Source organism: Poeciliopsis prolifica, unplaced genomic scaffold, assembly GCF_027474105.1.
Source record: "Poeciliopsis prolifica strain line A6 unplaced genomic scaffold, Auburn_PproV2 SCAFFOLD001, whole genome shotgun sequence".
Lineage (NCBI taxonomy): Eukaryota > Metazoa > Chordata > Actinopteri > Cyprinodontiformes > Poeciliidae > Poeciliopsis > Poeciliopsis prolifica.
The window spans coordinates 24,958,569-24,980,328 of NW_026562376.1; the positions used below are offsets into that span (position 1 = coordinate 24,958,569).

Genomic DNA, 21,760 nt, shown 5'->3' on the forward strand with positions numbered 1-21,760 from the left:
TGATAGGTTTTTTTTAATCTCTTCTTGTTTAAACACTGAATGTTGGCCCTAATATTAAATTGATGGCCAATTAATTTTAGTGTGATCTCAAACATTAGTGTGACCCAGAAGACAAAAAGAGCAAGTGAGCAAATACTGTTTTCTTGTCTCTTGACCAAAACATCTTTCTCAAAAATGACCTTTTTTTTTTTCTTTTCTTTTTTTAGCTATTCATTGAAACCAAACACACACCAAGCTTAAAGATTTCCTTTGGCTGGCATGTGAACCAGTGAAGCTTTGGAACAGAAAAGTCTCTATCATCCCGGATCTGCCTGACTTTATCACTCGTCTTCTTTATCTCCCCAGTCAGATCTCAGCGGGGGGGCTATCTTCTGTGACCCTGGACGGCTGATCCATATCCCATGAAAGGGGCAGCAGAATAAATGGCGTCCCAAGCTCATTTAACAGGCAATGGCGATCGATGGTATCTGATCAAAGATGGAGATAAAAAGAAAAAAAAGGATTGGTCAATCTCTGCAAAGCGTTTGATGTTGAACCAAGGTCACCTCATTAATGAACTACTTTAATTTCACAATATATTTATGACTTCCTGCTTATGACTAAGCGGTTAACGCGGGGCAGGTGGGGGGTGGGGGGGACTGTCTCGGTTTGCTTTCAGTCCGCTGTGCCCACAGCGCATATTATGTAGCCTGAGGCGATGACTAGACCTCATTGAATTCTTGATAAATTCAGGGACAATTCTGCAAGTGCCTTTGTTTTTACTTCTGAAGAATTAGCTCCATCAGAAGCTGAGTGTTTGCATGTGTTTAGTAGTCGTTCCATTAAGTGGATTGCAAAGCCTTCCTGAGAGCAATTTTCCTTTTTAAAGCCTTAGTGTTTGGCTTGTTTCCTGGTTCCATGTGAGTGGTTTGATGAGCACGCTGAGACTGATCAGAACCCTCCCCGTTATCACCAATAAGACTTCCACCGTCAAGAGGCGGCAGACGCCGGGGTGGAACATTATCTCTGCAGCATCGCTCTCTGTCAAGAAAGGGCTGTTTGTTGGGGTTAACAGCTCCTGTTTTCATATGCAGATGGATAACTTCAGGTGAGTAATCTTCCGAAGCAAAATGAATTTGACTGCGACTGCGTTGGTCTTTTACTGTTCCAGGGAGAATTTGTCTGTCAGACTGATTCCCTCATTCCGAAACATTCTTGTGGTTTGTTTAGGTGTTCACAGGGACTCACTGGGTTTCTGTTTCGCGACTGAAAGATTGGGGCTCACATGCCGAGCAACTGCGACGGGATTTTTTAAACCAACTAAAGTCAATTGAGCGCATCAAACTCTCATGGAAACGTTTTAATGGGCAACTGTTGGATGCCATGAATATACCGGTTGGCGCTGTTGGAAAAAGTCTCACAAATCTGACAGCCTTATTTCTTATTTCTGATACATTACATTCATAACAAAATTCAATCTGTAAACAGCAAAAAGAAAAATATCACCCAAAAACTTTTGAAGAGCAACTCAAAACCATTTATACCATTGCCATAGCAACAGACTGACAACCTCTCCACTAGTGTATTAGGACTCAACACCAAAGAAGAGATAAACATCTCCCAATCTATTACAGTTCTATGTTTTCAGGCTTGCTTTTCAGCAGTTATTAATAAGTATTATAGCCTTTCAGCTTGAATTTACACCTATTTCCACAGCACATCTACATGTTAAGATTGTCAAAGTCAAGCTAGCATGACTGACCTGCTTCCCTCTCCCTTGCTATTTTTTTTTATTAAAACTTTTTCCTGACTTGTGAAATATGATAGATTTGGACCTTGTTATTTGCCTGCGTTGACAATTAGAGCAAAGCACTGCGTCCCTTTTTCTTTCACATATCACACGTCCATTTAAGATTTATGGCATTATGTTGAGAACTTGACAGCTAAAACCAATGCTAGTCATTGTCAATTATATTAACTGACAACATTTAGGACTTACAACAGCTAGAGTACTGAATTATTAATTTCCATGTGTCCAGGGAATCTGTAATCATCTGGCCTTAAAAGTCCTTTTCTGCAAGAAAGTTGCCGGAGCCCTCTGCCATCTCCGTTGCTGGATTTGTTCCCTTCAAATTTTGCGGCGAGCAACACGGCTTAAAAAGTTTCTTTTCTCCTACTCCACGGTTTTATGTTGAACAAGGCTTTTCTTCAGATCTGTAGAGATTGCATTTAAATATTATGATGAAGACTAAATTCTTTTACATTCAGGGCTTCGTGAACCATAAATGTCATAGTGAGAAATGACCGTCCCGCCACGGAATAAGTTCCAGTCTGCTCACAGTCTGAACTTTGCAGTCGCTGTTGTGTCACAGTAGTTAGGCTGCAGAAAAACAGAGCTTTACACTTGGAGAAAAAAAACAACAACAAAAAAACGAACGTATGTCAAAAAAAGAAAAATGTTAATGCCGGCTGTGGAGCATGCAGAGTCAGCCCCCATTACTCTTTGCTGGATACAGTAGGGGAGGTCCTGTGGTGTGGTACAGGAAGCTGTGACCTTTCATGGAAACCCAGGCACTAAATCACTGTCTGAGTTGCAATAGCTCCATGTAGGCTAAGATAAAGTGGACAGCTCTATCTGGGGATCTGCCTCAGTGACTCCTAAGGCCCAGCTCATTAATTGCTGGGGCAGCAGATGCAGGGCCAGTCACCTTTGGTTAGAATAATCTAGATTTCCAGTTTGACTAAAGAGCTGACCAAATGGATTTAGCTGCAAAACTGCTCTCCCACAAAACATTTGGTGCATTTTGCTCTACCTAAAAACTCATTAAACCATAGAAATACGTGTTTTGATTGAAGATATGCATACAAACGCAAACATTTCTAGCATTATGAAATTATTTGTGGGATATCAGGACGGCAAGATTCTTATTTTCCCCATTTCACCAGCCTGGCCTACAGAACTCCGCTCAGTTCTTTTATCCCTTCAGAGGATTTGTCCCATGGAGCTCAATTTTTCAGAATGCATTTTATCCTGACCAATCAGCAAACAGAAAGATTTTACTGCGCTGTTTCAGAATTGTAACCTGTTGACACAAAAGCAAAATGCAAAAAAAAGGCAGGAGCCCGCAATGTGTGCAGGCACACGACCGCCCGTACACATTGTGCTCCATCTGTCAGCTGTCACATTTCATGGCATTAACAACATTATTAGCACAGTTCTGTCAAAGGAGAGTGTATGTATAGCTCCTAAGCACCACCCATTGCTTCCTCCAGAAAAAAGGTGAAAACAGCTTTAACTGTGAATGGCACCGCATTAGCATATTTATGTGAGTACTTTAGATGTCATCCACAATGACTTACAAAGCACGAGAGTCGCAGAATAAGCCTTACTTGGGGGATCAGCAGGCGCACAGAAAGAGGAACTGGGTTGGAGCCGAGGCTCTCTGGAGCTCCTGAAACCATATAATAACCATAAATAATAAAATGGAGGTACAAGGGAATCAAACGGGCTGATATGAAAGAATGGGGACGAGGAGATTATACATCCTCCTGCTATCTTGTAAATTGCATGGCGGCGATAAAGCAACAATCGCTGTAACAGGAAAAAAAAAAAGAAGAAATAAAGGCGAAATTGACATGAATGCAGCTTTCTGTGAGGTCTGTAACACTTTGGGGAGGAAGAAACAGGCGTGACAAAGCAGCGCTGCTGAATAGGCTTCAGCTGCAGCTTACTGTGCATTCGATAGCAATAATTGTCACCACAAAGGAGAACTGTTCAGACTGACAAATAATGTGGAGGGAAATGAATGTCACCCTGCCGAGGACTCAGGGTTATTTTCCTCTTCCAGTGTACATAGAATATTTTTAAATTCTTATTCTGAGGACTATGTACACAGATTATATAGTTCTAGAAAAATAAAGTGTGGCCTTTTAATTCTAAGGCTTTTAGGAGCAGGATATTTAAAAAAACAAACAAAAAAAACCCATCTGGTTTGCTTGTATTTTTAAAATGTCCCAAGTATCAATAAACTTTTTTGAAAGAAAAAAAAATCTGTTGTTATCAGTTTAGTATCTGATACGTCCCCTACCCGGGGACCATATATTAAATTGATTTTTGGAACAAGAAGATGGAATAGGGGCTTGTTCCGAAGAAAAAAGAAACTAAATTTCAATGAAAAACCTGCAACACTGGAACAAACCTGAAAAATTATTTCTATTAGTGCAACAAGTCAGTTCATGATTCGAAGTTGGAATGTCAAAAACTGGTTTAGATCTGATCGATTTTTCAGTTCACTTCCCATCCAACATCCAGCTGGCGTTTTGCAGTCAGACCCAGAATCACTTGCGTCTCTCTTACCTTGCAGCCCATCAATCAAAAACCCTATGAAAACAGATGAAGGGCGTTTTCATCTGCAGAAAATGTCATTATCTCTGCATGCCGCGTTCTCCAATACACATTCTAATTACATTTCTGACAACACATGTCACTTTTTTTCTTCCCTCCCTCCATTTGCCCATTACTGATGTTAACAACTCCTGTAGACCTGTCAGCCAATCAGGACACGCCACACATTAGCACTGTTCACACCATACCGACGTTTGCATTTGAAAGATTTTTAGCTGTTTAATGCTTTTAAAATGTTTTTTATGCTCTCCACACAGTCCATATATGAAGCATCTGTGTCTTCTGTTCACAGTCGTTAAACTGTAAAAAACAGCCTGCAACCATGAATGACTTTAATAAAGAGGAGCCACGCTTTTTTATGCTACCATTCAGAGAGACACTTTATTTTAGGGCCTAACGTAAAAAGGATCGGCAAAATAAACAATGATTTACACTGATGTTCTGTATCTAAGCAGATAACTCTCTGCATAAATTTTTACTGCGTTCATTTTAATGTGTATTTAGGAAATAGCATAAGGACAGTCATATTTTTCCCACCCCACCCTATTGATGTCAGTGGTTTATTTTATTTTATTTTTTTTAATCTCCGTCAGGTTTTTTAAACATATATCTCACAAATTTTGGTTAGCAAAATTTAATAATAAAGAAATAATAATAAAGAAAGTGAAAATCTCTGTGAAACATGTGCACCAGACGGTTGTGTTCATTATAACCCTGTCAAATGATGGATGGGCTTTAAATTTTCCGTCGTTTAAAAAAATAACCAGTCAAATATGGAAAATATTCTGTTAAGGCAACTTCTAGTGTGTTTTCAAAACGTATAGTTAAGGAAAATCAATTCATTTGGGGACTCTGGTTGCAGTATTGGTTACATTTTCTCTTTCACACTGCACTGTGTCAAAAGAGCCAAATTGTTTGAAAACCCTGTTCCCCCATTGCCTGTGGTGGCGCTGCACCGAGAACCATGAAAGAAAACCACACAAAAGACCATGAGCCATTTCTTCTGCTAGCATTACACTCAAGCATTTGTTTTGGTTGTATTTACCCAGAATGCCCTGCGCCAAAATCCACTTCCTGCTTTTTGAGCGGTCCCCGATCCGCTTGGTGTTCACATGTGCATTCAAATAGCATAGGGATTCACTTTAATCGAACCAAGACCAAGGTTTTCAGCCAGACCAGAGTTCAATGTTTTGGTAGCGCATTCACACCTACTTAAGTGAACCAGACTTTCTGAACAAATGAACTGAACTGGAGTTCAAACTAAGGGCTGGTTCATTTACACCAACTGAAAATGTAACAGACGCTGCAACTTTGATCCCAATTGAACCAAATCTACCATCATTAGGTGTGAAAAAACTCTTGAGCGTCTTTACAAAGCGGAACGGTCTAAAACCTCACCCCAGCCGACATCCCTACGGAAACTAGTTCACATCACATTTTTGAATTTTTATTTCTTTTATTAAAGACATGAATCCTTTTCCTTTCTCCGTCACATATATTGAAAATAGTGAAAATGTAACAAAATGCCAAAAGTTTTTTGTAGGAAATTATCGAGACTTTTTTAAATTGTTGTCAGTATTCGTCACAATGATGGTCCCAACATTTGAAAAGCTTTAACAGAGATTTCTTTTTCTTTTTTTTTTTTTTTTCCAAATATGATGACAGAAAACAGATGTCATTTGTTGAAAACGTAGACTCGGAAAATAAGACACGACATTGAGAACAAGAACTCGATGACTGTGTGCACGCTAAATACACACCATCAACGCTTCATCAAAGGTAATGAGAAGCTTTATTCTGTGATTGGATCTTATTTGTCTGCCTTGTTTACGCAGAAATTTCCAAACTGCCAAACATGATTAAAAATAAACTATTTTTTTTAAATGTGGGCGACTGGTGATGGCCACATAAGTGAATACGAGAGCAATTATGCTCTCAATTGGCATCATGAAAAAGGTAATTGTCATTGGACTTATGAGATGTTTTGCTCCCCAAAGTCACATTGTTTGTTGGTGACAGCTACATTGTTTACCAAACAAGTTATCATGCACCATTAGGCAGGAACACAATGCGTGATAATGGCAGCAATTTCAGAAGTGACACAAACATTTAGACTTCATTTATCAAAATAAAGGGGGAAACAGATGGCTCAACAAACAAGAAAGAAAGAAAGAAAGAAAGAAAGAAAAAGAAAGAAGAAAGAAAGAAAGAAAGAAAGAAAAAGAAAGAAAGAAAGAAAGAAAGAAAGAAAGAATAGTGCAGGTATAACTCCAGCACGGGCTGCGTTCTGTACACAACATGGAGTACAACGTGGAGAGTTTGACTGAGTATCGGCAATTAAACAACAAAAAACATCCAGCCACCAGGCAGTCACTTTATATTGAATAAATACTGATTTTATCATTTTATGCCCTAAAAATGTGTGTGTGCTCAAAGCCCATCTCACTAAGATGTATTTAATCCAGTATTCTACATGGAAAACAGGATTAAAGACATTGTATAGATTATATATATATATATATATATATATATATATATATATATATATATATATATATATATATATATATATATATTATATATATATATATATATATATATATATATATATATATATATATATATATATATATATATATATATATATATATATATATATATATATATATATATATATATATATATATACATACACCCCTGACATGGTGAGTTAATTATTATGAGAGGAAGTCATGTGTTTACATGAGGTCCTTGAAGTGTAAAATGAATCCTCACATGGAGGAGTTACACTTTCACTTTATGTCACCTTTGAATGTGATGAAACCTTATAGTTGAGTTTAATAGAGCGCAGCAGCGAGGCAGCCGGTATTATGTAGATCTCACATGCTGCCGCATCAGTATAGTTTGCATAAACGCTACAGTGTTGTCCAATATAAACATTATTCCATATAATAATTTAGATTAGAACTCGTTCATTCATTCAACCAAGGCAAAAATGTAATTCAGTCTGTATTTCATAAAAAATGACATTTTGTAAGTGTAAAGGTAGCATAGTTACTTGATTGTGCTATAAAATCACACATTGTGCCCGGAAAACTCATAATACTGCCTCTTTAAAAATAAAACAGAACAGGGTAGAGTGAAAGAAGATCATGAGTGCAGCAGCTCAAGTTGTACTCATTAATCATTTAATTGTGGATAAAAGAGGACAGCAGTATTTTGTATATTTAAAAGAAAACTAATCAATGATTACTGACATCAGCTGTGAAATTCTTGCATGGTTTTACGTTTCAGCCTGCCCCAGTTCCTGCATGCCAAACTAACGAGCTACCGAGCTTTCCAATGCCAAATTAAGTGGTACAAAATAAATAAATAACACACGACTAAAGCACCCAATACATCAGCTTCTCCCCTCGACGGAACATTAACTTTCACTTTGAAATGATCAACATTGAACTGTGTGCAGGAGGGTTTTTCTTTTTTTTAATATATATTTATATATATTTTTGAAGGACAGCTCGGAGCGGCTGTGCATCCAGAGGTACCTGAGATTCACACTTCCAATGACAGGACGCTCTGATTCTCAGCTGTCAGGAAGGAGCGCCTGGTAATTTATGACTTCCCGCGCCGAGCGGGGTAGCGGGTAGACAGGAACGTCATGGCGTCTGCCTTTAAACTCATTTCGGAGGTGCTCTCACTACCTGCGCCTGTGTCATTTTTCTTAATGACTGTTAAGGTGGAGGCTGAGTGAGCAAGGCAAACAGGCGCCGCAACGCCACGGGGCGACTGCAGCAATATAATTAGGACGAGGCAGAGGGAAGGGTCGGCTGGAAGACTTGAGTGGGTTACTGAATATTCATCGCAATCACACTAAACAGCCGGATGATTAATTACAGGGCCGGGGTGATTATAGTATGACTGACTTAGTGGAAAATTCTGGAGCTAGTTTCAGTCTGAGAGCTAAAGCGACTCTTTAATGCTCACTTCTCTCTTTTTTTTTCTTTTTTCTGTTTTTGTTCACGCAAAAAAAAAAATATATATATATAAACAAAAAACACTTTGTACTGATATTAAAGAAATGTAAATATATTAAGGTTCATAAACTAATCAGTATCTTAATGGATCAAAAATCAATTTGAAGCATGTGAGAGTGAGATCTATTACGTTAGAGAAGCAACGATAATATGTGTACAACATAAGTGACACTGAAAGTAACCTTTGATCGGTTAAAGGGCTAATGCGCAACGCAATCAAATATTTAATGTATTTTCAACCAAATATCTGCCAATTAACCTGAGAAAAGAAACACACTAATTTAATATAAATATATTGGACATTTTTTCTTTTGGGGCTCAGAATTTTGCTCATGTTTTCTAGAAAACTTCTGAGATTCAGCAGATATTTATTTTTATCAACAATGGTTGCTATAAGCCATCGCAGAAACATGTAAGTGTGACAAAAAAAGAATGCAAAAACAGGAAATCTGCAGGGGTACAAATACATTTTCACACCTTTCATTCAAAACCTTCTTTGAGCTTACTAATCAAGTTCTGTTCGGCGTAAGGTGCCATTCCCACACATGAGGTCACTTCAGGGACAAGGTCACTTTGATGGACATAAAGAAAAGCAGTTCTTGAACTAGAAATGTTGAAAACAGAAATGAAACACTGTACCATTAGCCATGCCGTGCCCATCCCCTTCCAGATGTGTTTCTGGTCGTTTATTGCAGTGTGTAGTGACGCCCGACTGCCGTGCAAACGTCACGCCTCGACCCTGATGTTGCAGTTCAGCGACCTGCAGAGCTGGCCCACTTCCTGGACTCATCTGTCACACTGAAGGTAACTAGACGGATCCCTGACTCACCTGTTATCACCGTCCTGGTAAGAGGCGCGCCGCATTTAAATGTTTCATTATTGGTCTCAAATACATGATGTTTGATATGATTCATGTCAGCACCGGAATGTTTTCCTCCAGACCCGACACTGAGCTCATTAGCCTTAAAAATGACTCCGACTTTTTCCTTCTGCAGATAAGACGCCAACTCCCAGCTGTTATCCTTTACATCAAACAGGAAAGGGGAAAAAAAAAAAAAAAAAAAGCAACAGTGTTGCTCTGTTTTGTAAATGGACTCCATTTCACACGGGCAATGAAAACCACCAGGAGGAATATATTTCATCCCTGACTCCAAGTGGGAGAGCCTATGTAATTTTTTTTCTCTTCCTTTTCTAAATTGATTAGTGGATCAGAGGGCTAATTCAGCCCTGGAGGAGCCGCGTACAGACTGACGCTTCCTGTGAGCTCTGGAAGAAGTCATCCATAAACCAGACGTGTCAGCCCTGTTGCTCGCTAACTCCCGGTCCCACACCGGCGAGCCCAAAATCCCATCCTCATTGCCCGTTGCTAAGGTGCTGCCTGGATTCTCTGCTTGGTAATTTGAAAGTAATTGGATGCTGAGGCGTGCTTCAAAAGGCGAAATGGGGCGCGGGCCAGAGCAATCCAACCGGACTCCGTTGGGCTTTTACAGCAATACCAAGTCATCAGTTTGTTTACCAACAATCTGAAGAGAGGTGGTTGTAGTGTGAAGACTTTACTTGTGACAAATTAATATTTGCTTTTCACCAGAAGCTTCCATATTAAAACGATGCTCAGCAGCGTTCAAATTTTTCTCAGTGAATATTCATATACGGATTCACACAGAAAATGTTTGGGCACTTTAAAGGGGCAGTTTTATGTGTTTATTAGGCACATAGTGCCAGTTTCTAACACAAACAAATAAGTATCTTACTGTCAGTTGTTAAAAAAGGCTACATATATCCAATACGATTTAAAAGAATTTGGATTTTGTAATTTAACGCCTTGAAATTGGGGCTCTGTATTTAAGAAACTCCTGCTCTTGTTGAAACTCCACCTTTAAGAAGTCATCACAACGTGGCTCCTCTATTAACCCTTTAACAACCTTTCTACAATTGTTTCACTGTCAAGAAGTTCATATAATGAGCTCTGCAGAATCAGTTTTGCCAAATGTTTGCTAATTTCTTCTGGCTAGTCTGAAGGAGCTGTCTGGGGAAGACTTCTGAATTTGAAGAAAATTGAAAGATTTTTTATTTTTTTTTGAAATCCTCTTACAGGGTTCTGAAAACATTAATAATTTTGTTAATACTAACTGACCTAAACAAGAAGTGTAGTCTGATTTAATGTCGCGAGAAAAAGGTTAAGAGTCTTTTTAAGTGGTGTATTTATCTGGTTTCAACCATATGAAGAGAGGACAACTGCAAAGGGATGAAAAAAAATAAGTTAAAATTGCAAGTGTGCACAATCAGGCAAATACTGTACAGGGCACAGAGAAATATTCTTAGAGATGTTATAGAGCAATACCATCACAAAATGTGAGACCTGTAGCAATGTAAGAAAAGACCTGCACGTTGTTTTCATAAACACAGTAATAAATCAAGCAGAAACCCTTAGAGATAGGTTTTTATAGAAGCTACAAGATGTGCCTGTTTAACGAGGAAATAACAGCCCCAAGACAATTGTAATGCTATTATAATGGTAATAGAATGAATAGCCAATGTGTTCACACACCAGTGCTTCATCAGAGGCCTGCTGAAATGCTGGTTCAAAGCAAAAGAAGCGCAGAACTTGATCTCATTAAAGAGTTTGTTTGGCTGTTTGGAGGTGATGTTCTGCTTACTGCAGAGAGAGATGTCACATGACCATGTGGTTGTTCAAACGAAAGACGTTCACATGAGTGGAACAGACTGAATGTGTCATTTTATGAATTTAACTTTAAGATTCGTTTGAAGACCATGTCACTTTTTTCCTTCCAGGTCAGAATAAGAGCAACACTTAAGTTTTATTTGTTACAGAAATGTCCTGTCGATGCACTGCAACTGAAGCGTTGCGGTTTTGTCCTAACTTGGACTTTAAAGCATTCATTTGAATGAATGAATGAATGAATGAATTGCATAGATTAGAAAGCATTACAATTCAACATAATATGTGCAAAAATCAAAAGGTACTGAGTACAGTTTGCAATGCTCCCATTTTTTTAACGAGTTTAAATTTTAATGCAATTCATCCTGTGTTTTTTGTTGTTGCTGTTGTTGTTGTTTTTTTACATATTCTGTCCGGAACTTTTGTATTCATGCGTTTCTAATACGCCCATAAATCTTACGTACAAACAAAAACAGCGATGGGCAACCAGTCAGTTTTTATTGGCCCACTGGGAGTTTGTTTTCACAAAAAAAAAAACAATCTGATGATAAAGACTTGCATGTACAATTTGTGCTAAAAGGAGCTAGCTTATCATTGGAGCTATTGAAGCCTTAAACAGGATCTCAATGCTACAGTCCACATCTGTAAAGGATTGTTTACATGTCACTGAAAAACTTGACAGCCGAATGAGCATAATAACACTTTGCACCGATCTGATGGTTGAATAACCTACAAAACAGATTGGAAGCAATAAATAATTTGTTGAGCTCATATATCTATTTATTCAATAATTTAGCAGCAAAAGGGTTTTTGAATTAAAAGTGTTGCTAATAATGTCAATTTATAGTTTTCAATTAAAATGCAATTAATTACACATCCTGAAAAATTTGAATCGTGTTTAAACATCATAGAACTTGAAAAAGTTGAAGGAGTTTTATTATATTTATGTGACATTGTGTTGTCTGTCATGGTCTTTGTGTCCTGCAACTTTTGCATGTCTTTCTGCTTCAGCTCACCTCGTTTCAATATTCTCTGTAGAGTTTGACTGCATGCTAGTGAGGCAATTAAAGTCATTTAATTCATGTATGTAGGATAAGGGACACGTGATAAAATCGCAGGACTCTGGCCCTTGAGGAATGCAATTAGAGACTACTGTCTTAGAGAGGATAGGACAGGAATTTATTTTCAATAAACGATATGTAAACAGTGGTTTTGGTCTCTGGGTCAGTGATGTCTGGAGAGAAGACATATTATCAGCACATATTGAAAGGAGGCGAACTGAGGAGGTGTGGTGTTATGGACTAGTGACTTAGCATAAAGGAGGGTGGCCAATCTTGGTGAGAGATTTTAGGCAAGGTCAGAGTTTCCTGCTGGTCCTCCAGAGGAGGTGAGATCCCAACAATTGTTGTCAACCTTAGCCACCACCTGGCAGGCAGGAGGCAGCTGAGACTGGAAGAGGACGGAGACAACCATGGAAGGACTGAGTGTCCGTGAGTGATCTGGTCAACAGGAGGTTAGATGGTTCAAGAGCTGGTGAGGAAACCAACAGGGTTTCAACCTGGGAGGCACAGACAGAGCAACGTAAGCAGAAGCAGGTGGACCTGCACAGGAAGGTTTCTACCAAGAAGACTGATCATTAGATGAAGACTGGTCATCTGACAGCCCGTTATATTCCCAGAAGGTAATCAGGAGACCATCCTGACAGTCCTAGATTGTGGTTCTTACACGTCTCAGTTCAGTTCTCCACCTCAAATCTGAAGGTTGAGGTGGTGTGTGTTTGAACCTGCTGTGGTTCACTGCCTGGTCTGTGTTACATCCTTGCTATTCCCTTTCTATGCAACTCTGCTCGATTCTCAGCTTCCTTCAGTGCTCCATCTTGGATTCCTCCCATTGAGCTCAATTCTTCCAGTAGAGTATTGACCGAGCCAATCAGCAAAAAAAAGGTCACATTGAGAATGATGATGCCAATTTTCTGCGTTGATTTAAAAGTGTAGCTTGCCTGTCGTTGTATCTTAGCAATGGCAGCAGAGGAAGTAAACAAAGCCATTGAGTCTGTTTTGGCCATGCTTCTAAATATTAAATAATAAAATCGGAGCAAGAGGAATGTTGAAGACATTTTATTGCTGGCAAAGGCTCGGCAATTCTATCTCCGCATTGGGGCCTGGCCATTGACAGCACACACAATCAATTTCCGGTAAGCTTCCTAGCGTAACTTCTTTCCCATTTGGAACACTAAATACTACATGGCCAAACATTACCGATTGAGTAAAACCAGATCCAGTTGTTTCAAACTTCAACAGAGTCCACGCCTTTAGCGAGCGATCATTGCTCAGTACCCTCGGGACTGGACCCTTCGAATGAAGCAAACTGATGAAGTAGAGGCTAGGTGTGTAGTGCTATACATTGATGAAGATCTGAAATCATGTCGGCTCTCACAAAGTGACATCTCTGTGGTTGTTTGCGTAACAAAGTAGAGACCGTCAGTAAAAACACTAGGAGCTTGTACTTACTTCTGTAGGGTTAGGGTTAAAGGCCTCCATCTGCATCAACAATATGAAACAAGTGAGGAAGAACTACCGACTATTCCCCCGACAATGAAGAAGGGTTGGGAGGAGAAAAGGTATCAGGGAAGAATGTGTGTGTTAGTGTGCACAGCTGTTATTAAAAAGCAATGTCACAGCTCTTGGTTATAGTGGGGAGATAACTTGACTCCAAAGGTAGATGTTGCACCAGGCGATTTGGAGGTGCTTAATGACCCAGGAGTTGAATGATTAATGTAGGGGTTTACGCGATATTTCTCAAACTTCGGCGGCGAGCTCGAGCAGAAAGCCGGTGCGCCTCGCATCCTTTAAGAGTCGCCGACTCAAGGTCGGCCGAGCCTGCGACGAAGCCCGCAGAGACGACAGGGCTATTAGTGGCGCTTCCATCCGGGGTGTCCACATCCGGGGTGTCCACACAGACACACCTTCGCAGTAAGGGTGTGCGTGTGCTCACGTAAACACAACACATGTGCAACAAAATATAAATCCTCACAGCTCTGTTCACACACACACGCATATAGACACAAGGGACCTCCTCAGCTTTAGGAGGACTGCTGGGACTCCTGATACTTGCTCTGAGAAAGCAGAACCCTTGTTAGGCAGTGAGAGTAAGGGGGAGATCGAGCGCACCCACAAAAAGATTGAGCATTGTTCAAACCTTGCATGGTTATTTATTCCCATAAAGCATCATATTGTATAAAAAGACCCACCTTTATCTTTACACACGGGACTCATTGTCTCCTATGGCCTAACAAGCTTCATCACTCTTAAAAACAGGGATGCAGCTCTAAGTTGGCCCTTTGAAATTTGTACCCACATTTTGTTGTCATTTTGTCCCTTTCTACCGTCACTTTGTACTTGTAGACAATAACATACATCAGTTTTTTCCATGTGTACTTACCGCAGTCCATGTTTACATCTTCCTTTGTTGGCCGTTTTGGTGAATGATGGAGGCAAGCATTCTTAAAAGGGGCATTATTATGTGTTTTCCAGACACATGACCATTTTAAAGCACAGCAAGTAACTATATTTACCTTCAATTGTTATAAAAATGCTAGATTTATGAATATGACTTAAAAAAAACTTGACTTTGTAGTTTAGCTCCTTGAAATTGGGCCTTTGTCTCTTTAAGAACTTTTGCTCTTTCTCAAACTCTGCCTTCAGAAAGTCATCACAACATGGCTCCTGCACTAACCCTTTAACAACATTTTTACCAGAGTTGCACTGAGAAGTTGCTCGATTGCTAATTGCTGCTGGCTAGTCTGAAGGGGCCGCGTGAAGGAGGGCAGCTCTCTGAGGCGGAAGCTTGAAAACTGCAGCTCTGAGGAGGAGCTTTGTCCTTAAAGGCGGAGCTAGGCCCAACAATGCGTTTTACACAGCTGATTGGTTGCCATGGGAGATGGAAGGATTTCTCAAACAAGCATGAAAGAATCGAGGCGACACTCCAGGTATGTTTCTGATGATGGAATAACATTATAATATAAAAAAAAATATTTTACACAATAGTGTCCCTTTAAAAAACACACACACATTTGCACTGATGGAAGTAGCATAGATTATCACATGAACAAACGTAAGAAAATTGTTGATTCTTTCTTGAAAGTCTTAGGAAGTCTATTAAGACGCGACAACATGCAGAAAAGCTCAGGAGGTATAAAAACCTTTTAGGGCATTTTAATAATGTACCTCCGTTGTGTTTTCACTTCAGGACTTGTTGTAGTTGAATCACCCAACCCTGCCAAGAGCGACACGTCTTATGGAGGCCAGAGCCGCGTCCTGTTCCAGTGAAACATCATTTTTGGGGTCAGGCACAAATGGGGTGACACAAATGTTTGGAACTCAATTCGGTGTCCAAATAAGGACAGAAAATACCAAAGTGCTCGTGTGTGCCACAGTTCGCCTGGTGTGTTTGACCTTTGGCGTACAACAGCGACTGAAGAAAAATCATTTCACACTGCACCACTCCAGACTCCAAATTGTGAGCTGTATATTTTTTTTACTCATCCTCTTTTATGCAACAACTTTGTTGCAACAAATAAAATTGTAGAAAAAAAAAGACATCTTCTTGTTACGTTTTGCATAAATAAAAGCGTGAATTTCTCCTCCAAACCGAAGCCTGTGACGTGTGGCGTTTTTAAGAGCTACCTGTTTCTTCTGAAGGGCCGCCTCAGCCGGGGAGCAGGCCTCTGCTGTGCCAATCTTCCATTTCCCATAAACGAGTGTGGGAACCAAGCAGGGTCTCTCAGCGCTGAGGAATTACTTCGCCAGCGCTGGAGAAATATTCCGTTCATTTAAATGCACACCGGTCCGCCGCCGCTAACACGATCTACTTGGGGGGAAAATTACAAAGCCCAATCAATGGAAATGTGTCCTACAAAGTTAAACAGCAGCTCGCCTGATAACAACCACTTGTGTGTGTCGCGCGGCACCAGGAGCAATCTGGCACAACTGCTTCAGATGGGCAGTATGGGGGAGGGAGGCGTCATGGCTGGAAAATCATAAATATTTGTGGCCTTTTTTTTTTTTGTCTCCTGTGGAGAATGCGGCGCTGGAGAGTTTTCCTCTCTGACTCATGTTGCTCATTTGGTTTGACACTGCAAGTGGGTCATTTAGGCTCTTTGCTGCCTTATTTCAATGGTAAAGTGAAAGCTAAGCTTACAAAGCTTTTCCTGCCTCTTTCTGGAAAGAATGATCATACTTGCATTTTCAGTTGACCATAAAATTGCACAATGTGACATTTTTAAAAATAAATCTGCCGAACGGCAAGATGCCAGTTTTGAAGAAAGAAAAACAACATTTTTGATCAAAAGTTTTAGCGCTCGGGCAGCCGTGTTTTATGGATGCAAATTTCCAGGTTTTTATTTATTTAGCATTTTCAAGTCATGAAAAGTTTTGCCGATGTGATGAGGTGGTGTTTCTTAGCTGAACTGAAATTAGTTTATGTTACAAAACTGCAGTTGCATCACAAGAGTCACGTGATCAACAGCTGGATGTTACTGCTGTCGCAAATCATAAAGAATAAAGAAAGTAGTTGATAGTTGACTATGGTGCAGCATGTTTTTCATAACTTATTGTGTGAACAAACTTATTTGTGTGTGAATTCAATTGTGTTTGTTATTTGATGGAGGTGCCACAGTTGCTATATTATATTTGTTATTAGAGGAATGTTGACAAAGTGTTTTGTAATGGAAATGCAGCTGCTCCTGTCTACTTCATTGAAAATCTCATATCTGATCCTTCTGCCCGAAATGACTTAAATTTGTGAATGTTTTGTCAGAAAAAAAAAAATAGCATATACCATCCAGCAGGGATCATCTGTAAGTAAGAGGAATGAAAGATGGCTGGTTACTTCAGGGTGAAACTGTACAGGGACACAGACTCAGAGGAATCTAGATATTTGCTTTCTGTTACACTTTTTTTGCCTTCCTGAGGTTAGAAAATGGCGTAGGTGAACTGTCAGGTCCTCTTATGTTAAGTGAATCAGCACATTCCCCTCACTGTGTCAGCACAGGAATGATCGGCTTACAGCAAATCCTTCCGCTAAAACTGTTCCACCTATTACTCGCATTGCCGTGGCTCCAATTCATGTTGGATTTGCCTCTGTGTTCCTCAAAATGAGGGGGGAAAAAACACAATGCTTCGTGTTTTCCTTTTTAGCATTCACCTCATAAAAAAGAGGAAGAAAACAATCTGACAAAGTGGTGAAAAAGAAAATGACAAATCAAATGCAGTCTTTTTTTTTCTCCCAACAATGACTGGAAAGGAAAAAACAAATTTATTGGAGGAAAAGCTGTGCAACAAATCTGGTTTGGTGTTTGATAATTATGAACAATTTCTTAGGAAAACTTTGAATAAAAGTAGTCATTTAGATCACCCTCCCGGCCCCACCAGTGACAAGGGCGTACGGACAATGGATGGATGGATGGAAGATGTTAGAAATGTCTTGTAAGTGAAATAAAATGCAGATGGAAGAAATATTTTGAGATCAATATTGAGGGATTGTTGACTTAAAACAAGTTCCTGTAAAGCGCTGAAAACGTTTTCAGATATTTTCATTAGAAATTTGACCAAAAGCACTTTGAGCGACTTTGTGTTTTTGCAGTTGGGAAACCTAATGATGACATTTGTTTGGGTTTTACTCGTATCAGGTTTCTAAGACCACAAAACGTGAGCGAAACAAAGTGACCCTTCCGGTGACGTCAAAAAGGAAACTGCCGTGAATTTACAGAAGTTCAAACAGAAAGCATGTGAAGTTTGAAACTTTTAAATTGTTTGTTGTTGAATCCTTCGGGGAACAGCAGAGACTGCTTCAACTTTGGCCTTAAGGCGCATCAAGGTTAGAAATGTGAGAGCGTCAATAAGTGCCAGGTCGCTCGTTCCCTCCTGGGGGGGAGAGATTGGCCCTATTGATTCATCTCTCGGAAGATTATTCTGCCCCCTTTAAAAGAAAACAGCAACAAGTAAATCACTGTTCCACGCATCCAAAGCTCTTCTCAGGATTTGGTAGATACTGTAAATACATGAGAAGGGGGAGGGGCTGGGGGGCGGCTGTTTTTAAGGGGAGTCGGGACTGTCAGAGGTGAAATACGCCGCTGAGCGTTTGGAGTATCGATCGGAGTGCGTGTGATTCAGCCTCTGCTCCTGCAGACCGCGCTCCCTCATCGGTCGTATCCAGCCGAATCGATAGGCTGGAAGAGGCGGATTCGACCCGATCAGCGATGTAGCTTCTGCTCACACACAACCCGCCCCCCCCCCTACACACAGCTTACCCTTTGACCCCAACTGCCAACCGCAAATGTCATAGTGAGATACACCGGGCACAGCTGGATATCCTGGGCACGAATTTCAACAAAAACACTGGATTTTCTCTAATTTACATACTTTAAAAAAAATATCTGTTAATCCTCTGAAATATTTATTCCTTTTTGTTCGAACAAGTTTAATATTAATTTCATTGGTTTAAAGCTGCAGTATGTAACTTTTAGAAAAAAAAAGATTTACATATTTGTTGAAGCTGTCAGAAACTCCCAGCGCTAACTAGAGACAACCAATCAGAGGCAGGAGGCGGGACTTAGCTCTCTCAGTCACCCCTCGCCGTCCCCTCTAGCTTTCTGCTATGCTGCAGCTAGCATAACCTGTTGTGAATGCTAAGGCTAGTTAGCATGACCAGCGCTGACGGCAGATTTTCCTGTAACGCTAAGTTATTTCTCCACCATTAGCACAATTAGCATTCATGAGGTTTGTCAGCGCTAAGACCTGCTGCTTGTCTCTGATTGGTTGTTTCTGACTGGGCGTGGTTCACAGATGACCTATTTTCTGTCACAACATGATGACAGTTTTAGCAAATGTTTAGTTTTATAAAAATGACATCCTGCAGCTTTACTGTGTAAAGCTGCAGTTTACAAAAGTTTACAAAAGTTTACAAAAGTGCAATCAGAAGTCATGTGGTTTGCTGAAAAAGCGTTTAGTTTGGTTTTTAACGTAGCTGCCTTCAGAGCTACATGTGCAATGTAAATCTTTGCTCTTTACTGTATTACTTGACATTGGCTTTTGAAAGCACTGGTATAAATCCTCTGGAAAAATAAATAAATAATAATAGAAGAACTCTATCCGGTGTTGTTTCTGATATTCAGAAATTCATCACGGAATCTAATGAACATTTTAAGTTTGTTTAGTTTTTATTGATCGCGATCCAATACGAGGACAGACTGAAGTTCTCAGAGGCTTTGCTCGGCTCACCACTCAGTACTTTTATGTTGGGTCATCAAACAATCGCCTCCAAAGTGTGTGCAGCACGGAATGCAAAGAGACTGGGTCGCCGTCTTGGCACAGAAAGCGCTCGTCCGAGCTCGGTTTTCTGTTTCCGGGGTTGTCAGAAAAGTGACGGGTCACAGGAACGACACGGATCACTCAGGTTGTCACACTCGCTTTGTCCCGCTGTGTCTCCGCAGGAGGCGTGGATGGTCGAAGCTCTAAATTTTAAAAAAGACAAAATCTGGTTTAGGAATCCAGGAATTCTTTCAGATTAAAATGCCCTGATGCACTTTTCTTCACTTCTGATATGGGAGGTTTACTATCAACCGGTACAGAAAAACAGCTGATTTTTTTCTTTTCAAGGCAAACATAAATGTACTGAATGACTCATTTATCTGATAACTGCACCAGTGGAAATTAGTAAGATTGGGTTATTTTTGCAAAGAATCAGTAAAAAATAGTTCTACGCGGTATTGCCTTGGAATCCCAATAAAATGCACAGTTTGTGGTTTAGCATAAGAAATATGAACAAACTGTCAGGATATATAAAGCTTTGCTATATCCACTGCAAACCTTTTAAGCCAAAGATCATTTAACTTTTTTTCCATGTAAACCTCTGCCCACCAAGATGAACTAAATAAAAGCGACGTTACGCTAGCAACTGTTTGTTGTTTTCAAGAAGCTTTACAGAAGTCAACACACGCTTACGTAGGGGCAAATGGGGCCCTTGGCATGAAGATGTTCTGGACCCTGACGTGAAAATTGAACATGCTGGAAAAATGAACCTTTTTGTTTGTGGACACAATTACCCCAAAACTATTCACTTATGTATCAGAGCAAAACAAAGTGCTTCCCAGCTCAACAAAGGTAACAGTCACAACCCATCTATACATATTTAATTGTTTGTTCATCTAACAGAACGCTGCATGAACTCTTGTTAGCCAAACTGCTTCGCTATCAAGGTAATCAACAGAGGCTATTTACATTCCATCTAACGCCCAGCAATGCACTGATCCCTGTATGATTTGCTTCTCCGCTTTGTTGGAAGCAGAAGAAATAATGCAAACATTTTCACCTAGTTAATTAAAATGTTGATTATCAAAGGGCTTTGCTCTCGCTCAAACAATCCCAGCGTGCTTTTGTTCACCGTTGTCTGACAGCGATCGCTTTTCTCGCTCAAAACTTGAGACGTCTTCCCACGCTTTTTTTTGTTTTCTGTCCAAGCATTGATCAAACAATTACGATGGATCGGCAGGTCTTCCATACGCTAAACTTTTCTGCTATCTCTGGAGTAAAAAGGCTATGAGGCGCTTTGTGTCAGACTTGGAAACAAAGTTAGGGAGCTGCAGGATAGTTGTTCTTTTTCTTTTTTTCTCCTACCTGTCATTATTTCTTTGGACCAGTGGAAGTAGATGTGATCCTATTTTCTCCCCAGATTGTAGAAACCTTGCTGGATGTTCCGGTTGGGAGGAACTGTCCACTTCATTTACTCCTTCCATTTGTTAAGGCTTTTTATGAGAGTCACGCACCATCTGCATGGGGAAAGCACCTCTGGAAACGACTCTGAGGAGAGAGCGTTTGCTCCTGCAACTCGAGGAGACTCAGATTCTGGTTTTCACGCTGCTCGTACCGCTCCAGTCAGGAGGCTAGAGTTAACATTTTCCTTCTTGTTCTATTTAAAATCGAAAGCGTTGGGGACATGCGGGTGGGTGGACTTTGTGTTTCGGCTCTCTCTACTTGGAGAGAGAAATTGCAGTGACATTTTGTAGTTCACTTCCATCGAAGACGTTGGCTGCCAGCGCTGGAAGCCTTCACCTGCTCCCTTTGCATGTGTGCAGTTCCTCCAAACGGTGTCAGCCACTGTCAGTTTGACTAAGGATGGTTGAAGAAAAAAAAAACAGGATCCTGAATAACATCCCTCTGGTGAATGCACTGTCAGTCAGGGCCGGCCCAAGCCTCCACGGGGCCCTGAGCCAAATGTGGTTTTGGGGCCCTCTAGTTCTGCTAACAATGTGGACCGGCTGCAGTCAGCAGTCCTATCGTTAGGTCATTCACACACCTGTAAACAGCACTCTCTGACAGTGCTGTTTACATTTTATGATAGGATTTATTGGCCAACTTATTTATCGACCAGTTGATTTCCTTCATTTTGGGGGATCGTGATCTGCTGATACTTACATGTGAAGCTCATCTTATCCACTGATTTTATCTTCATCAGCAAAGGTTTAAAAATCAGCCTCTGTCACCTTCTGCTCTGCAGTGACAGGTTTGACTGACAGACCGGCCCACCAGGTCAGGTCTGCTTGTTTACAGTTAACAATATGCATCTCACTGTTGCTAACTCAGTGACTTTCTTGCTGTATTTAAC

The 21,760-nt window shown here is 40.3% G+C and overlaps 1 long non-coding RNA gene across 1 annotated transcript; it reads left to right on the forward strand.

Annotated features, from left to right (window-relative positions):
• Positions 1-13,154: 13,154 nt before the first annotated feature.
• On the forward strand, positions 13,155-15,585 carry LOC129366570 (uncharacterized). The gene is made up of 3 exons (XR_008606633.1): positions 13,155-13,292; positions 14,856-15,086; positions 15,347-15,585. It is a non-coding gene; the product is annotated as an uncharacterized LOC129366570 (long non-coding RNA).
• The last annotated feature ends 6,175 nt before the right edge of the window (positions 15,586-21,760 follow it).